The sequence below is a fragment of the Heloderma suspectum genome, chromosome 6 (assembly GCF_057233095.1).
Source record: "Heloderma suspectum isolate Gila_16-S chromosome 6, 16-S_ref, whole genome shotgun sequence".
NCBI lineage: Eukaryota > Metazoa > Chordata > Lepidosauria > Squamata > Helodermatidae > Heloderma > Heloderma suspectum.
In genome coordinates, this window is record NC_139463.1 from 121,291,228 (window position 1) to 121,306,715 (window position 15,488).

At 48.8% G+C, this 15,488-nt stretch overlaps 1 long non-coding RNA gene across 1 annotated transcript; it reads left to right on the plus strand.

The window, feature by feature from the left end:
* Positions 1 to 1,750: 1,750 nt before the first annotated feature.
* Positions 1,751 to 6,745, plus strand: LOC146342928 (uncharacterized). Its single transcript, XR_014783963.1, has 3 exons — positions 1,751 to 1,935; positions 5,625 to 5,729; positions 5,918 to 6,745. It is a non-coding gene; the product is annotated as an uncharacterized LOC146342928 (long non-coding RNA).
* The last annotated feature ends 8,743 nt before the right edge of the window (positions 6,746 to 15,488 follow it).

Sequence of the window (15,488 nt, forward strand, 5' to 3'; positions counted from 1 at the left end):
CGCAGCGATTCTGCGGAGCCGCTGGCCAGCTCTGCCAGCAGACGGACATCCAGCCGCTGGCTAGCAGGGACACAAAGGGTGGCGGTAGTAGCCGCTGCCATTTGCGTCCCTGCAGTCAGCCGTGATAGGCTACATAAATGTTTACGTAGCCTATCACAGCTGAGTAAAAAAGAACCAAAAAAATGCGTGTACACAAATGGTGGCACCCATGGGCGCCACCATTTGTGTTCCTTATTTTGGCACGTCTAGTCTACGTAAACATTTACGTAGACTACGGCGAAAATAAGGGGAACACAAATAGCTTGGACGTTACGCTATTTGCGTTCCCCTTATTTTCACCGTCTTAGTCTCCGTAAATGTTTACGTAGAATAAGACGTGCCAAAATAAGGTACACAAATGGCAGCAGCCATGGCCGCCGCCATTTGCGTACGTGCATTTTTGTTTTTTTTTTAAGTCAGCCGTGATAGGCTACGTAAACATTTACGTAGCCTGTCACGGTTTTTTTTAAAAACCTAGCCATGATAGGCTACGTAAATCTTTACGTAGCCTATCATGTTTTGTTTTGTTTTTAAATTGGAAATGGTGGTGGTGGTGGCCAGTTGGAAGAACGGCCGCCGCAGCTGCCGCTGCCGAAGCACCACCAAACCGCCACCGAACTGCCGCCGAAGATGCCGCCGGAGCCGCTGCCCCCAGGAAGATCCGCCCAAGGTAAGTCTCGTCCTGGGGTGGATGGCGGGGGGGTGGCATGCCGTTCCGCCACCCAAGATCCGTGGTGGAACTTTCGTACATCCCTATGTGCTAGTCCTAAACTGTGCCATTCTCCCGACACAAATCCAAGACACTCCAGCCCGTGAATATCCACAGATCCAATTTGCAGTTGTCCATTAAACAATAAAAAAAAAAATCATATCACTTGCTCAGCCTCCATGCCCTGCTGTCCATGGAGCCATTAAAACAGATACCATATGAAGCTTGCATGCTCAATTAAAGGAAAAACACAAGGCAAGGACATAACAATAGCCAAGACAACACTGGGACGAAGCATCAAACACAGGATTTCAAATCCAGTGTTACTCCAATGTACACATAAATCCCACCAGTGACTTTAAAGAGACGTCTGCACTTGCTTCGACCATTTTACAAATCCTCCCCCCCATCATCAACATAATCCGTGAAAATTAAGTCACTTTCGTACATCCCTAGGAGCCATCCTCCTGGGCCAAGAGGCACGGGAAGGAGCACTCAGGTTAGTCAAGAGGAATCACACCAACCTGAAGTGGGAGCAATACTTATGTAGGGAAGAGGGGTAGAGGAAAAGGGAAGGTGGAGGCTGTTGGGTGAAGAAAATACTCTGTTCATGGTTCCACTGAGGGAAACAGTTGCATTGGCAGAATTAGAACATTGGACATTGCCCTGTGACTTTATTTTAGGGGTGCTGAGTCCTGAAAAAAGAACTCACCCAAAGCAGCTTGTGGGCAGGAGAAAGAAGAAGCCCACCAAGGACTCTCCAGCCTGACTTAGTCATTTCAATGCCAGCCAGAGCAGTTTGTGGGGTGCAAGAGTGGCCTGAAGGGAATGCGGGAGCGGGGAGACAGAAGGAGTCCACAAAGGAAGGAGTATTTTCGTTTGCGCTTTTTTTTTTTTAAAGTCAGACGTGATAGGCTACGTAAAGATTTATGTAGCCTATCACGGCTGACTACAGGGACGCAAACAGCGGTGGCTACGGCCGCCGGCATTTGCGTCCCTGCTAGACAGGGGCCGGATGTCCGGCTGCTGGCAGAGCCAGCCAGTGGCTCCGCAGAGTCCTCGCGGAGGTGAGCCGGCTGGCCAGGATTCCGGGGGGGGGGGGAGGCACTCTGCGCCTCCTTCCCCAGCAAGGATTCTTGGGGGAGGGATGGAGCACCTCCCCCCCCCATGGAACCCGGTGGATCCAGGTAAGGCCAATTTCGTACATCCCTAATACTGATATCCGAAAATGATCATTTGCTGCTTACCTTGCATTCAGAGGTGTTTTCCTGTCGAAGCATGAAAGTCTTTGTTGAGGGCTGTCGTTTATATGACATGGCTTTGCGGAGGCATGTGTTTTCTCCACTAAACATTAAACTGAGAGAAGTGGTCCCAGAACTACCAATATTGGTCAAGAGTTACTGTTTTTGAAAGGAACAGCTCAGTCCACTGTGTTCTCCTCTGTAGACATAGAATTCAATGCAATATCATGGAGTTCTTAGGAAATGCAAAGGTGGATGTTCCATCTGAATCCTGAAATGGAATCCAGGGTAAGAGTCATGCCATACGTCCAAGCAATTGCTTCCTGAGGGCTTCGGCTTCAACAAAGACACAAGGCTTGCACTCCCATGAACTTAGGGATGGCGGAGAATTTCTCCCCGAATCTTCGGGGGGCCGAGTGCCAACTCATTCGGCCCCCCGAAATCAGCGGTGAAATTCTCCGCCCCCCCCTGGGATGGGACTTACCTTTGGCGAATGTCCCTCCTGGCAGCGGGTCCTGGCAGCAGGTCCCGGCGGCGGCTCCTCGGCTTTTCATCGGGGCGGGAGCGGCAGCTGGTCTTCCGACCGGCTGCCGCCGCCGCCATTACAAAGTAAAGTTAAAAAAAAAAATGATAGGCTACGTAACAATTAACGTAGCCTATCACGGCTAGATTTCCAAAGTCAACAAACAAACTGGCTTTCTTCTGATATGTGCATAGTAAAAGACAGAGGAAAGAACTGTTGGTTCATCTATTCAATGAGGATAGCAAAACGATCACAGATGGCACAGAAAAGGCTCAGTTCCTACTTTGGCTCTGTCTTCTCCCGAGAGAAGCTTTATGACCCCTATGGGAAATGCTGAATGCAGGCTGAAGGGACAGGATTGCAGCTTGGGATCGATAGGTATATGGTCAAGGAGCACCTATTGACTTTGAAGGAGTTCAGATCTCCAGGACCAAGTGAACTGCATCCTTGAGTAATGAAGGAACTGGCAGAAGAACTCTCAGAACCACTGTCTATGATCTTTGAGCAATCATGGAGTACGTGTGGAGTGTCAGATGACTGGAGATGGGCTAATGTTGTTCCTATCTTCAAAAAGGGTAAAAAGGAGGAACCTGGGAACTCCAGACCCATCAGTCTGACATCAATCCTTGGGAAAATTCTGGAGCGGGTGATAAAGCAATCCATCTGTAAGCACCTTGAAAACAATGCAGTGATTACTGGACAAACATGGATTTGTCAAGAACACATCCTTCCCGACGAATCTGATCTCATTTTCTGATCAGGTCACCTCCCTTGTGGACTGTGGGAGTGCTGTGGAGATAACATACCTCGACTTCAGCAAAGCTTTCACAAAATTCCACATGATATCCTGAAGAGCAAACTAGCTCAAAGTGGGCTAGATGAGACAACCATCAGGTGGATCCACAGTTGGCTACAGGATCAGACCCAGAGAGTGCTCATCACTGGGATCTTCTCCAGCTGGGGAGAGGTAATGGGAGAGGTGCCACAGGGCTCATTCCTGGCCCCAGTGCTCTTCAACATTTTTAGTAATGCCTTCCAGGAGGAGGTGCAGGGAATGCTGATCAAATTTGCAGATGACACCAAATTGGGCAGGATAGCTAATACCTTGGAAGACAGAAACAAAATTCGAAGTGATCTTGATAGACTGGAGCGCTGGGCAGAAAACAACAGACTGAAATTGAATAGGGAGAAATGCCAAGTTCTGCACCTAGGGAAAAGAAACCAAAGGCACAGTTACAAGATGGGGTATACGTGGCTCAACAACACTACAAGCGAGAAGGATCTTGGAATTGTCGTAGATCACAAGCTGAATATGAGCCAACAGTGGGATATAGCTGTAAAAAAGGTGAATGCTCTTTTGGGCTGTATTAATGGTAGCATAACTTCCAAATCATTGGAAGTACCAGTTCCCCTCTACTCAGCATTGGTTAGGCCTCATCTGGAGTACTGTGTCCAGTTCTGGGCACCACACTTGAAGAAGGATGCAGACCAACTGGAGAGGCTTCAGAGGAGGGCAACAAAGATGATCAGGGCACTGGAAACAAAGCCCTGGAAAGAGAGACTGAAAGAACTGGCATGTTTAGCCTTAGAGAAGACAGAGGGGAGATAGGATAACACTCTTCAAGTACTTGAAAGGTTGTCACAGAGAGGAAGGCCAGGGTCTCTTCTCGATCATCCCAGAATGCAGGACACGGAATCATGGGCTCAAGTGACAGAAAGCCAGAGTCCGGCTGAACATCACGAGAACTGTCCTGACTTTTAGGGCAATACGAGAATCGAACCAATGACCTGGAGAGGTAATGGGCTCTCCCACACTGGTGCCATTCAAGATATGGCTAGACAGCCATGTGTCAGGAATAGGGATGGGGGAGAATTTCTCCCCGAAACTTCGGGGGGCCGAGTGCCAACGCATTCGGTCCTCTGAAGGTTGTTCGGGGAGAAATTCTCCACCACCCCCCCCCCGGGATGGGACTTACCTTTCACGAATGTTGCTCCCGGCGGCGGGTCCCAGCGGTGGTTCGGCAGCTCTTCGTCTTTTGACCGGCTGCCAGCGCTGCCATTACAAGAAAAGTAAAAAAAAAACCAACGCCCCTGTGATAGGCTACGTAACGATTTACGTAGCCTATCATGGCTAGATTTGCAAAGTCAGCCGTGATAGGCTACGTTACTCGTCACGTAGCCTATCACGGGTGACTTTAAAAAAAAAAGCGCATACGGTTAATGGCGGCCCCCATAGGGAGCCGCCATTCGCGTTCCTTATTTGGTCCCTGTAGTCTGCGTAAAGATTCACGTAGACTATGGAGAAAATAAGGGCAACGCTACGTAAATCTTTACGTAGACTACAGGGACCAAATAAGGAACGCGAATGGTGGCTCCCTATGGGGGCCGCCATTAGCGTACGCGCTTTTTTTTTTCCTTTTAAAGTCACCCGTCATAGGCTACATGACGATTAACGTAGCCTATCATGGCTGACTTTGCAGATCTAGCCGTGATAGGCTATGTAAATCGTTACGTAGCCTATCACGGGCCTTTTTTTTTTTTTTACTTTTCTTTTGAAGTTCGCGGCCGGGGAGATGGGGCACTTCTCCCCAGCCTGAATTTCGGCCAGGCGAGGTGGGAAGCCTCCCCCCCAGCCTGAATTTCGGTGGGGCGAGGCGGGAAGCCTCCCCCCCCGGCCTGAACTTCGGGGGGAGAAGCGAAGCGCCTCCCCCCCACCGCGAAGCAAGCTGCGAGACCAGGTAAGTGACTTTCGTACATCCCTAGTAAGGTATGCTCTGACTTGGATTCCTGCAAGGAGCAGGCGGTTGCACTTGATGGTCTTGTAGGCCCCTTCCAATCCTAGTATTCTATGATTCTATGATTCTAAGACCATTGCACAGGAGGACACCTCCCTGGATTTTACTGATTAACATAGGATCTGCAGCTGTGTTCCTTTCTGGTTTGCTTTGTTGGTGTGAGGAAGTAATTAATGCCATGCTTTGATCCATCAAAGCATTACGAGAGTATCATGGGAAGGAGGAAGGCGATCCTGGATGGGGGTGGTGGAGACTTTCTTATTGGTTGAGAGGCCCCTGGCAGTCCGATGACATTTACTGCAATTCCCCCACTCCAGATGGAAGTCTGTCCTGTGAAGCAGCTTCTAGTGGTGCACGACACTTGCTCATGGAGCCCTGCCTGGACCAAAGTGCACCAAGGCTGATTCCTTGAAAATGTCCAGGTAACCCTCCCTTTGCTCCTCCTTATGCTGTGACATTGGATGTAAACTTTAACTTGTTTATTCTTTGTTTCAACCATATATGTAGGTAAAACAACCCACCATTTCTGAGGTTCCTCGCTGCTTGGTTCTTGCAGAAATAAACTCCACCAGAAAATGGAATTAATTTTAATTCTTTTGCCTTGCCTAAGGGTGGTCCTAATCTGATGCTGGACTTTCGGGGATACATGGAAACCCACTTTGGTGGAGACTGAAGAAGTGCTGCCAAAAGGGCCCTTTCCTTCCCCATCTATACGATCCACAGATCTTGATTCCTACATTTCCAGGCGAAAACTGATTAACCACATGGGTGGTGGCAGCGAAAACCCCTAAGAGACAACACAGTGGGTCTTGTGGCCTGTCCTACTTCATGGGGTTGGAGGTGCAGCTTCCCTTATGTTGCACTCTTCAATAAAAGTATTCACGGTACAGCAAGATCTCTTTGTTCCCATTTTTCTGGCTTAAAGAGAAGCAGGGGAGTCTTTTTTCTTTCTTTCTATTGTCTCAAAAGGCTAATTGAGAATGAATAATTCCCAGCTTCAAGTTAGGGCCCTCTGTTGGACATCTCCTCAGAAATCCATGCAGACAATCAGGCTTACAGGGAGAAGTACCTGCAGACGACAACAGAGACCTAGAAGAAATTAATGTTGTCTGCCATTGGAATGGTACAATATAAACCTCTTAAATGAGATCATTATAAACAGAATTGGAGACTGCCATTCTTTCTTTACAGATTACTCTGAGAGGAACACGATGTGTAATTTCTATCTCGGTTTGCTCCTTGCCAGCCTCGGTGCTTTCACTCACGGTGCTTTCACCACATGAGGTTCAGGGACATCAGCCTCCCAGTGACAGCCACAGCAATTTGCCCTCTCTGAAGGTCTCCCAGCAATGCTGACTTTGCCTGTAGATTATCATGAGGTTGCTTCAGTTGTGCACCACATCGGTATGAAGCTTGAATAACAAGTCAAAGCAGGCTGATTTGGAATGCCTCCTTCTTTGCGATATGAAGTGGATCAGACCAGCACCGAGGCACCACGGAGCGAAGTGCCTCCTTCACGAGGTGCCTCGTCAACCGCGGAGATGCGTAGCTCTTCTGCGTTCTGAGCAGCCCAAGCTGGCTGTCTCCAAAATGCATCAAATTGTTTCAGATGACGTGAATGGGCAGGAGGAGAAGGAGGGCAGAGGGAAGGCGAGAGGAGTCGGAGGTGCCAAACGTATCAGTCTGAGAGAGATCCAACATTGGGCAAAAGATGAGGATGGAGGGGGGGAAGGTGAGAGGAGACCGAGGTGCCAAATGTATCAGTCTGAGAGAGATCCGGCCACTGGACAGAATACGGGGAGGGGGAGGCGAGAGTAAACAGAGGTGCCAAGCGAATCAATTTGAGAGCGATCCGGCCACCTGGCAGAAGATGAGGAGGAATGGGGAAGGTGAGAGGACACGGAGGAGGAGGAGGGGGAGGAGGAGGGGGAGGAGGAGGGAGCTTTGCTGTAAGTCAGCCTCCATTTACTCATTGTGGAAGAGGTGGTGTTACTGGAGAGGACGAGAAGCTGGAGCATTGGTCTCCAAAGTGGGGTGCACCCACCATGGGGTGGGGGACAAGACAAACCATTTGGGTGTGCAAGCCGCCTGATAATTGAGCAGCCCCTGCTGCCCTGATGATCTGCCCGTGTGTGCAATGGTAGTGGCGGTGGTGGCGGCAGCAAGAATGGACGGGGGCAATGGGGGAAGCCCGATGGCAGTTCTCTCTCAGGTCCAATCCAACCCTGCCTCTACTGTGGCCACCGAGAGCAACTGCCCCAGCCTCTCCCAAGCATCACAGAGGTAGGGATGTATGAAAATCCCACCACAGATCTCGGGGAGGCCAAATGCCAGCACATTTGGCCCCTCGAAATTGGTGGCGGAATGGCCTACCCCCCCACCCCCCAGGATGAGACTTATCTTGGGCGGATCTTCCTGGAGGCGGCGGCGGCTCTGGTGGCAGCTCCGGTGGCGGGGCAGTGGCGGGGCGGCAGCCAGTCTTCCTATCACCTGCCGCCGCCACCATTTCCAGTTTAAAACAAAAACAAAAACAAAAACAACATGATAGGCTACGTAAAGATTTAGGTAGCCTATCACAGCTAGGTTTTTAAAAAAACCCTTGATAGCCTATGTAAATCTTTACGTAACCTATCACGGCTAACTTTAAAAAACAAACAAACAAAAAGCACGTATGCAAATGGCGGCAGCCAGGGCTGCCATTTGCCTTCCTTATTTTGGCATGTCTTAGTCTACGTAAACATTTATGTAGACTAAGACGGCGAAAATAAGGGGAACGCAAATAGCGTAGACGCTACGCTATTTGCGTTCCCCTTATATTCGCTGTCTTAGTCTACGTAAATGTTTATGTAGTCTAAGACATGCCAAAATAAGGAATGCAAATGGCGGCGGCCGTGGCCGCCGCCATTTGCGTACGTGTGTTGTTTGTTATAAGTCAGCTGTGATAGGCTACGTAAACATTTACGTAGCCTATCGTGGCTGACTGCAGGGACGCAAATGGAGGCGGCTATGGCTGCCACTATTTGTGTCCTGGCTAGCCAGCAGCCGGATGTCCAGCTGCTGGCAGAGCCGGCTGGAGGCTCCGCAGATTCACTGCGGAGCACAGCCAGCCGGCCAGGATTCTGGGGGGGGGAGGAACTAAGCACCTCCCCCCCAGCGAGGATTCTGGGGGGAGGGATGGAATGCCTCCCCCCCAACCATAAACATAATCCGTGATAGGTAAGTACGTTTCGTACATCCCTAGACAGAGGACACCTTACCCTTCCCACTCCCCTTTGGCAGAACTAAGCCGAGAAGAAAGCTCATGTTAGTGTCTCCCCTCCCGTCCCCACCCCACCCCACCCCACCCCACCCCTTTCTTTAATAGGTTTACCATTCATTCTTGGTGTTTGTTCATTTAAAACTCCTGAAATTGTCACTGTAGTTGCTCATCTTTCCCCTGCGCCCTGACACACACCCTTTTTCAATGGTCTCTCAAAAACTAGTTTGCCATTACTTAGAAAGAGAGAGAGAGAGAGATCTCCCTTCCTTTTCTCTTTTCACTAAATAATAAAAAAAGAAATTTTAAAACTTGTTTCTCTTCTGTTAGGATTGTATGTAGTCATCCCTGCCCCCTGCTTGAAGTTTAGTGTTTGCTTTGCTTTCCTGAGCACATAAAACGATTCTGGCCTGTTTGCATTGGCTTCCTCTATGCTTCTGAGCCTGAATCAAGGTGTTGGTTTTAACCTACAAAGCTTAACAGAGCTTGGGAGAGCAATACCTGATGGAACACCTCCCTCAACATGAACATACCGAGACCCTACGATCAACATCTGGGGCCTTCCTCTGAGTGCTTCATCTGAAGCAGGCTTGGAAACTTCCAAAAAGGAAGAGGACCTTCTCAGTGGTGGCCTGCCAACTGTGGAATGAGCTCCCCAGTGAGGCCCACCTGGCAACAATCCTGTCCTCTGTTTGGTGCCAGGTGAAGACTGCCCTCTATGCCCAGGCATTTAATGGCATTTAATGGCAAATGATGGAGACCTTACCTTGGGTCTCTTGGACAGGTCTCTTATCAAAATTGAATTGAAATTGTATTTAGCTGTTTAATTGTTTTTAAATTGGTATCTTTAAGAAGAAGACCAGGTTTTATTATAATGTGGCTTTATACTGTTTCTAATGTGGCATTTCTCTGTATTTTTAATGTATTGTTGTGAATCTCCCAGAGAGCCTCTGCTATTGGGCAGTATAGAAATCATCATCATCATCATCATAACAACAACAACAACAAGAACAACAACAACAACAATAATAAGCACCACCACCACAACAAGAATAACAGTAATTAAAATGATAGTAATATCTGGAATCTTAAAATAAGATGGAGATTCCAGTTCTGTATGCTTTGCTTTCAGTAATACCCTCTGCTTCCGAGCATATATCATTGTTTAAATAGAACACTTCGAGATGAAAATTAATATTATACCACCCTAAAACTTTGTGGAAAAACCACTCGTGATCTATTCAGAACACACACCTAAGTCTTCCGTTGTTTCAGCTCATGGCCTCTACAGTCATGGATGGTAGACCAGCAAAGATACCTTTTCACTTGTGGTTTCGTCGGTATTGCAGTTTACATGAGGTCTCCCTCAGTATTTGTTTAAATTTTGTCTGTGTGTGAGAAGCACCCTTTTTCTGCAGATAAGAAAAAGAAACCAAATGCACATTTATAAGATGGGGGATACTTGGCCGAACAAGCAAGAAGGCCTCATCTTGAGTCCTGTGTGGAGTTCTCGGCACCACACTTTAAGCAGGATGCAGACAAACTGAAGAGGGTTCAGAGGAGGGCAACAAAGATAATCAGGGGCCTGGAAACAAAGCCCGGTGAAGAAAGACTGAAAGAACTGGGCATGTTTGGCCTTGTGAAGAGGCTAAACACACCCAGATTACCCTAGTTTCCTAGTTTAGATCCTCAAGACACCCTTGCACTCTTGGGCAGATGCTGGGACAAAGTCCTGAGCCAAGATTTCTATCGAGAGATTTAGGTGAGAATTTCATCTCAGCTCGTTCTCAGCTTTAGCCTTCCTGACGCCATCCCTGCAATCCTGTGCTCCCTGCCTATTCTCATCCTTTGTTGCTTGGCCTTCCTTCCACTTCCTATATGTGTCCAATTTTGTTTTCAGGTCATCTCTTAGCTTTTTGTGAAGCCACATTGGCTTCTTCTGTTGTCTGTCACCTTTATGTCTCATTGGAATTGTTTGTAATTGTGCCTTGAGAATTCCCTTCTATAAAAACTCCCACCCATCTTGGACTCCGTTTCTTGTTAGGGTTGCTTGTCACGGGACCTTCCTGATCATTCTTCTGAGTGTAGTAAAAACAGTTTTCCTGAAATCCAGGGTACGGGTTTGGCTACAATTGGCTTTTGCTTCCTTTAGAAATATGTAGGGATGTACGAAAGTGGCTTACCTGTTTGCGGATTATGTTGACGGTGGGGGGGAGGCGTTCCATCCTTCCCCCCAGAATACTCGACGGGGGGGAGGCACTCCATTCCTCCCCCTCGGAATCCACAAACGGCCGGCTGTGCTCCACGGCAGCTCCGCAGAGCAGCTGGCCAGGCCCAGACAGGACAAAGCCGTCTGCAGTCAGATTTCCGGCCATGGAGGGCTCTGGGTAAAAAACACACACAAAACCCACGTACGCAAATGGTGGCGGCTACGGCCGCCGCCATTTGCGTTTCTTCTTTTTCGCCATCTGAATCTACGTAAAAAATTACATAGACTATGATGGCAAAAATAAAGGGGAATGCAAATAGCATAGTGGGCGCTATTTGCATCCCTTTTTGATTCCCCGTTTTAGCCTACGTAAATCTTTACGTAGGCTAAAACGGCGAATCAAAAGGGGATGCAAATAGCGCCCACTACAAGATTTGCGTTCCCCTTTATTTTCGCTGTCATAGTCTACGTAAATATTTACATAGATTCAGACGGCGAAAAAGAAGGAACGCAAACGGCAGCGGCCATAGCCGCCATTTGCGTACGTGGGTTGTATTTTTTTTTTAAAACCCACCCAGCCATGATAGGCTACATAAAGATTTAGGTAGCGTATCACGTCTTTTTTTAAAAAAAAACCAGCCAGCCATGATAGGCTACGTAAATCTTTATGTAGCCTATCACGTCTTTTTTTTTTTTTTTTTACCTAGACTGGAAATGGTGGCGGCCAGCCGGTCGGAATACCAGCCGCTGCAGCCGCCGCTGCCGTCACCGCTGCTGGGGCCACTGCTGCCTGGAAGATCCGCCCCAGGTAAGTCTCATCCCAGGGGGGATCCGCGGGGGGTTGTGGCAGCCCGTTCTGACACAGATTTCGGGGGGCCGAATGCACTGGCAATCAGCCTCACCGAGATCCATGGCGGAATTCTCTGCCATCCCTAAAACTATGAACTCAAGAATAACATGGTCGCTTTCCCCCAGAGTTCCTCTTTAGAACCTCTTTCTCACTTTGGCACTATTGCGCATTTGTCCAGAAATACCAATCCCCCCTTCTTGCTAGACAACTATGGTGCAATAGGACTATAGCACAACAGTGCTATAGCGGTGACATCAATATGCAGATGACATGCAGCTCTACCCCTCATTCAAATCTTCACCAAGGTTGGCCATAGAATCCCTGTCCAAATGTCTGGAGATGGTGAGTGGCTGGATGGGGAGGAATAAGCTGAAGCTGACCCCTGACAAGAGCGAGGTACTTTTGGTGGAGGATAAGAGGACTTTGGGGAATGTTGACCTGGTGTTGAATGGGGTACAGCTACCCTTGAAAGATCAAGTCCATAGTCTGGGGGTCATTTTAGGCTCCTAGCTGTCCATGCAGGCTGAGGTGTCAGCTGTGAGCCGGACAGCGCTGTACCAACTCCATCTGATATGGCAGCTGCTCCCCTGCCTTCCCGACCACCTGTTCCCATCGGTAGTACATAAGGATGTTGGAGAATTCTGCCAGGGACTCCAGTGAGGCAGGATTCTAAAGATTGCCCCAGACAGGGCAATCCCCCCTGCCACCACGCAGAATCCCCCCGGGACTGAGCCTACCTGGCTCCGGCGGCGGCTCCGGCTGTGGCGGCAGCTCCGGTTAGTCTACCGGCCACTGCTGGGCTGGGGCCGCAAATGGCAGCCACTGTGGCGAACTCCATCTGCATCCCTGCCAAGCTGTGATAGGCTATGTAAGTATCTACGTAGCCTACCATGGCAAAAGGCAGGGACGCAAATGGCGGCCGCTATGCCATTGCTGTCCCTGCCTTTTGCTGTGATAGGCTATGTAGATACTTACGTAGCCTACCACAGCTTGGCAGCGATGCAAAAGGCGTAGCGGCCATCATTTCCATCCCTGCAGAGACCATGATAGGCTACATAAATATATACGTAGCCTATCATGGTCTCCGCAAGGACAGCACAGCCAGGCCATTTGCGGCCGACGCAGTCCAGCAGCAGAAGGTGAAGCCCACGTGGGCAAATAGCCTGCTAGTCCAGGGGGATCAGATGCAACAGCTCTCATCAGGGCTCCTGCACCTTTATTTCAGCAAGTGCAATTTTTATCCAGTTACATGAAACTGCAAAATCTTCCAAAATAACTTTCTGTGTACTGGACTCCTGTTCATGGACACTTCTTATGCCACAGTAGACTTGTGAGTCTTTAAGGTGCCACAAAGTATTTTCATTTTTGAACGCTAAAGAGCAAGAGCCCCCTATCCTCCTCCCACACCTCCTCCCTTTTCCCTGTCCTAGTGCAAACACCTGATGCCACGAAGGACCATGAACCCATCAGAATCTGGCCACATGGATCCTGAAAAAAGCAGGTGCCCTCCAGAAAGTTTAATGCAGAGCCAAGGCGCTCCATGACAATGTTTTCTTACATTCTCATTCACATTTACATTTGAACTGAGGTCAAAGTGTTGTGCTCGTTTTGTGATCTTTTGTGCCACAGATCTCGAGACGTGTGCCTCCACACACAGTGTGAAAAGGACATACCCTCAGGTGGGCCTGGAGAAGGCTGAAATGTCTAAATTCTAACATCACCTCTGAACCTGTGCCAATGGTTTGTGCTGTGTTGTGACACAAATCCTGAGTTGTGTGCCTCCTGTTTAGTTTCTACAATATGTCACGTCATTTGCATTATCACTTGAACATAGGCGTCGTTTAACAGTTCTTCCTTTCCCCAACTCCCTTATGTGAAATTCATTTTAGCTTCTACTGGAGTGCTTTGTTAGAATCCTACTGATTTCATACATTAAGACCTTTTAATGCATCCCTTATTCTCCATGAAAATGTAAAAGTTTTGTGAAAGAGACACATGAAAGATCAGGTGGAAGGTGAAAGAATGCTATTTTGGATAAATATTTGCAGGTACCCTACCATGCAGTTAGGTGCACAAGTCTTGTAAGATGCAAAGGCTTCTGGGGAAGATATTTTTCACATTGGTTATATTGGACCATTTTCAGTTTTCTGGTACAGAGGCTGAATTTCGGGACATGTTAGGTATTTTTTTTGGATCAGCAATGTCATATGTGAGTTCTTTAGGGTACAATCCTATTGGGATTAGGGGTGTACGAAACACTTACCATGTTCCTCTGGGGCCTCCACCCCCCCCCTCCTGGAATCTTCCCTGGCCGGCTCCTCTCCGCTGCTGGGCTCCAGCTACAAATAGTGATCGGCTACGTAAATATATACGTAGCCTATCACAGCTACCGCAGGGATTGAAATGGCATCCGCTATGCCATTTGCGTCCCTGTGCTAGCCGTGATAGGCTATGTAGATACTTACGTAGCCTATCACAGCTTGGCAGGATGCAAATGGTGGCCGGCGTACTGGCTGCCATTTGTGGCCATAGCCTGGCAGCAGCCAGAAGGCCACCCAGAGCCGCCGGAGTTGCCGCCGCTGCCGGAGCCACCGCTGCAGCCAGGTAACCTCCGTCCCAAGAGGATTCCATGGGGTGGTGGCAGGGATTGCCCCGTTCTGCCACAGACACCAGGGGGCTGGATTCTAAAGAAGCCTGCCTCACTGGAGTCCATGGCGGAATTATCCAACATCCCTAACTGAGACAGATGTCAGCCACTGAACTTGGATGCTGATGTGTCTCCAATGCAGGGTTGATGGAGCCTGAAGGGGATCCACTATTCAGTGCTCCACCTGGCCAGCATTTCACGCCTCTGACCATGGGATTGGGGTAGGGAAAGGGGCCAGACACCAGATAGGAAGGGTTATAAAGCAGGATTCGCGGTCTCCTCGCCTCCCGACCCCCAAGACCCTCCCGTATCTGCTCTCTCTGAGCTCCATTGATGAGCCATTCCACGAAAATCTGTTCAGGAACAGAGAGCTGCCCTACATCTTCCACAGTGAGGAGAGAGGAGAATAATGCCTTCAGCGTCTCCGCAATCTCTTGATCTTCCTACTTTACTCCTTGAACCCAGTGGTCCTGGTTACAACCAACGTGCTGGCAGAGAGCAGGATCATGCTGATCTCACTGCTTCTCACACCTATTCATCCCCACAAGCATGATTTGACATGACATGCTCTATGCAATGCATAAATTATATCAATGCAGAAGTCATTCACAGGGGAATACACCTTGCTCCACTCAGATAATATCACATGTGATATGGGAACACAGAAGCATGTATGTCCAGAAACGTTTTTGACTGGATGGTTTATAGCACTCCCTTCAGCATCCCCCAAGGGATTGTATAGTGACGTGCAGGTATTGTAGAGCAGGTGGGAACACTTCAGGCTCGCAGGATCTCCTTGTTTTTAACACAATACTAAGATGCACAGATCTGAGTCAGGTCCATAACTTACACTTAAATCTAAGACTTCTGAGCCCAGCAATTTGTTTTGTGCACCAGAACTGTTTCGTGATCCCAATCCCCGCACACAGAAATACCCTCCTGATAACCACTCCCCCCTGCCCCATATGTTCATTCCATGAGTATAATTTAGGGCATGGAGTCACCTTATTATTCTCATCGTTAAACAATTCAGCTTCATACATGCCTGCAATTGACCCAGGAATGTACCAATAGATCCCAAACTTCCTTAGTCCACTCCAGATGTAGCCCCTCACCGTTGGCTATTGTTATGCTCCTGTTGAGCATTGCAATAGCTGCTAGAGTTGGCCATAGGAGCAACCCATGGCAGGGGACCTGGGAGGGCCTGGGCCCTCAAGAG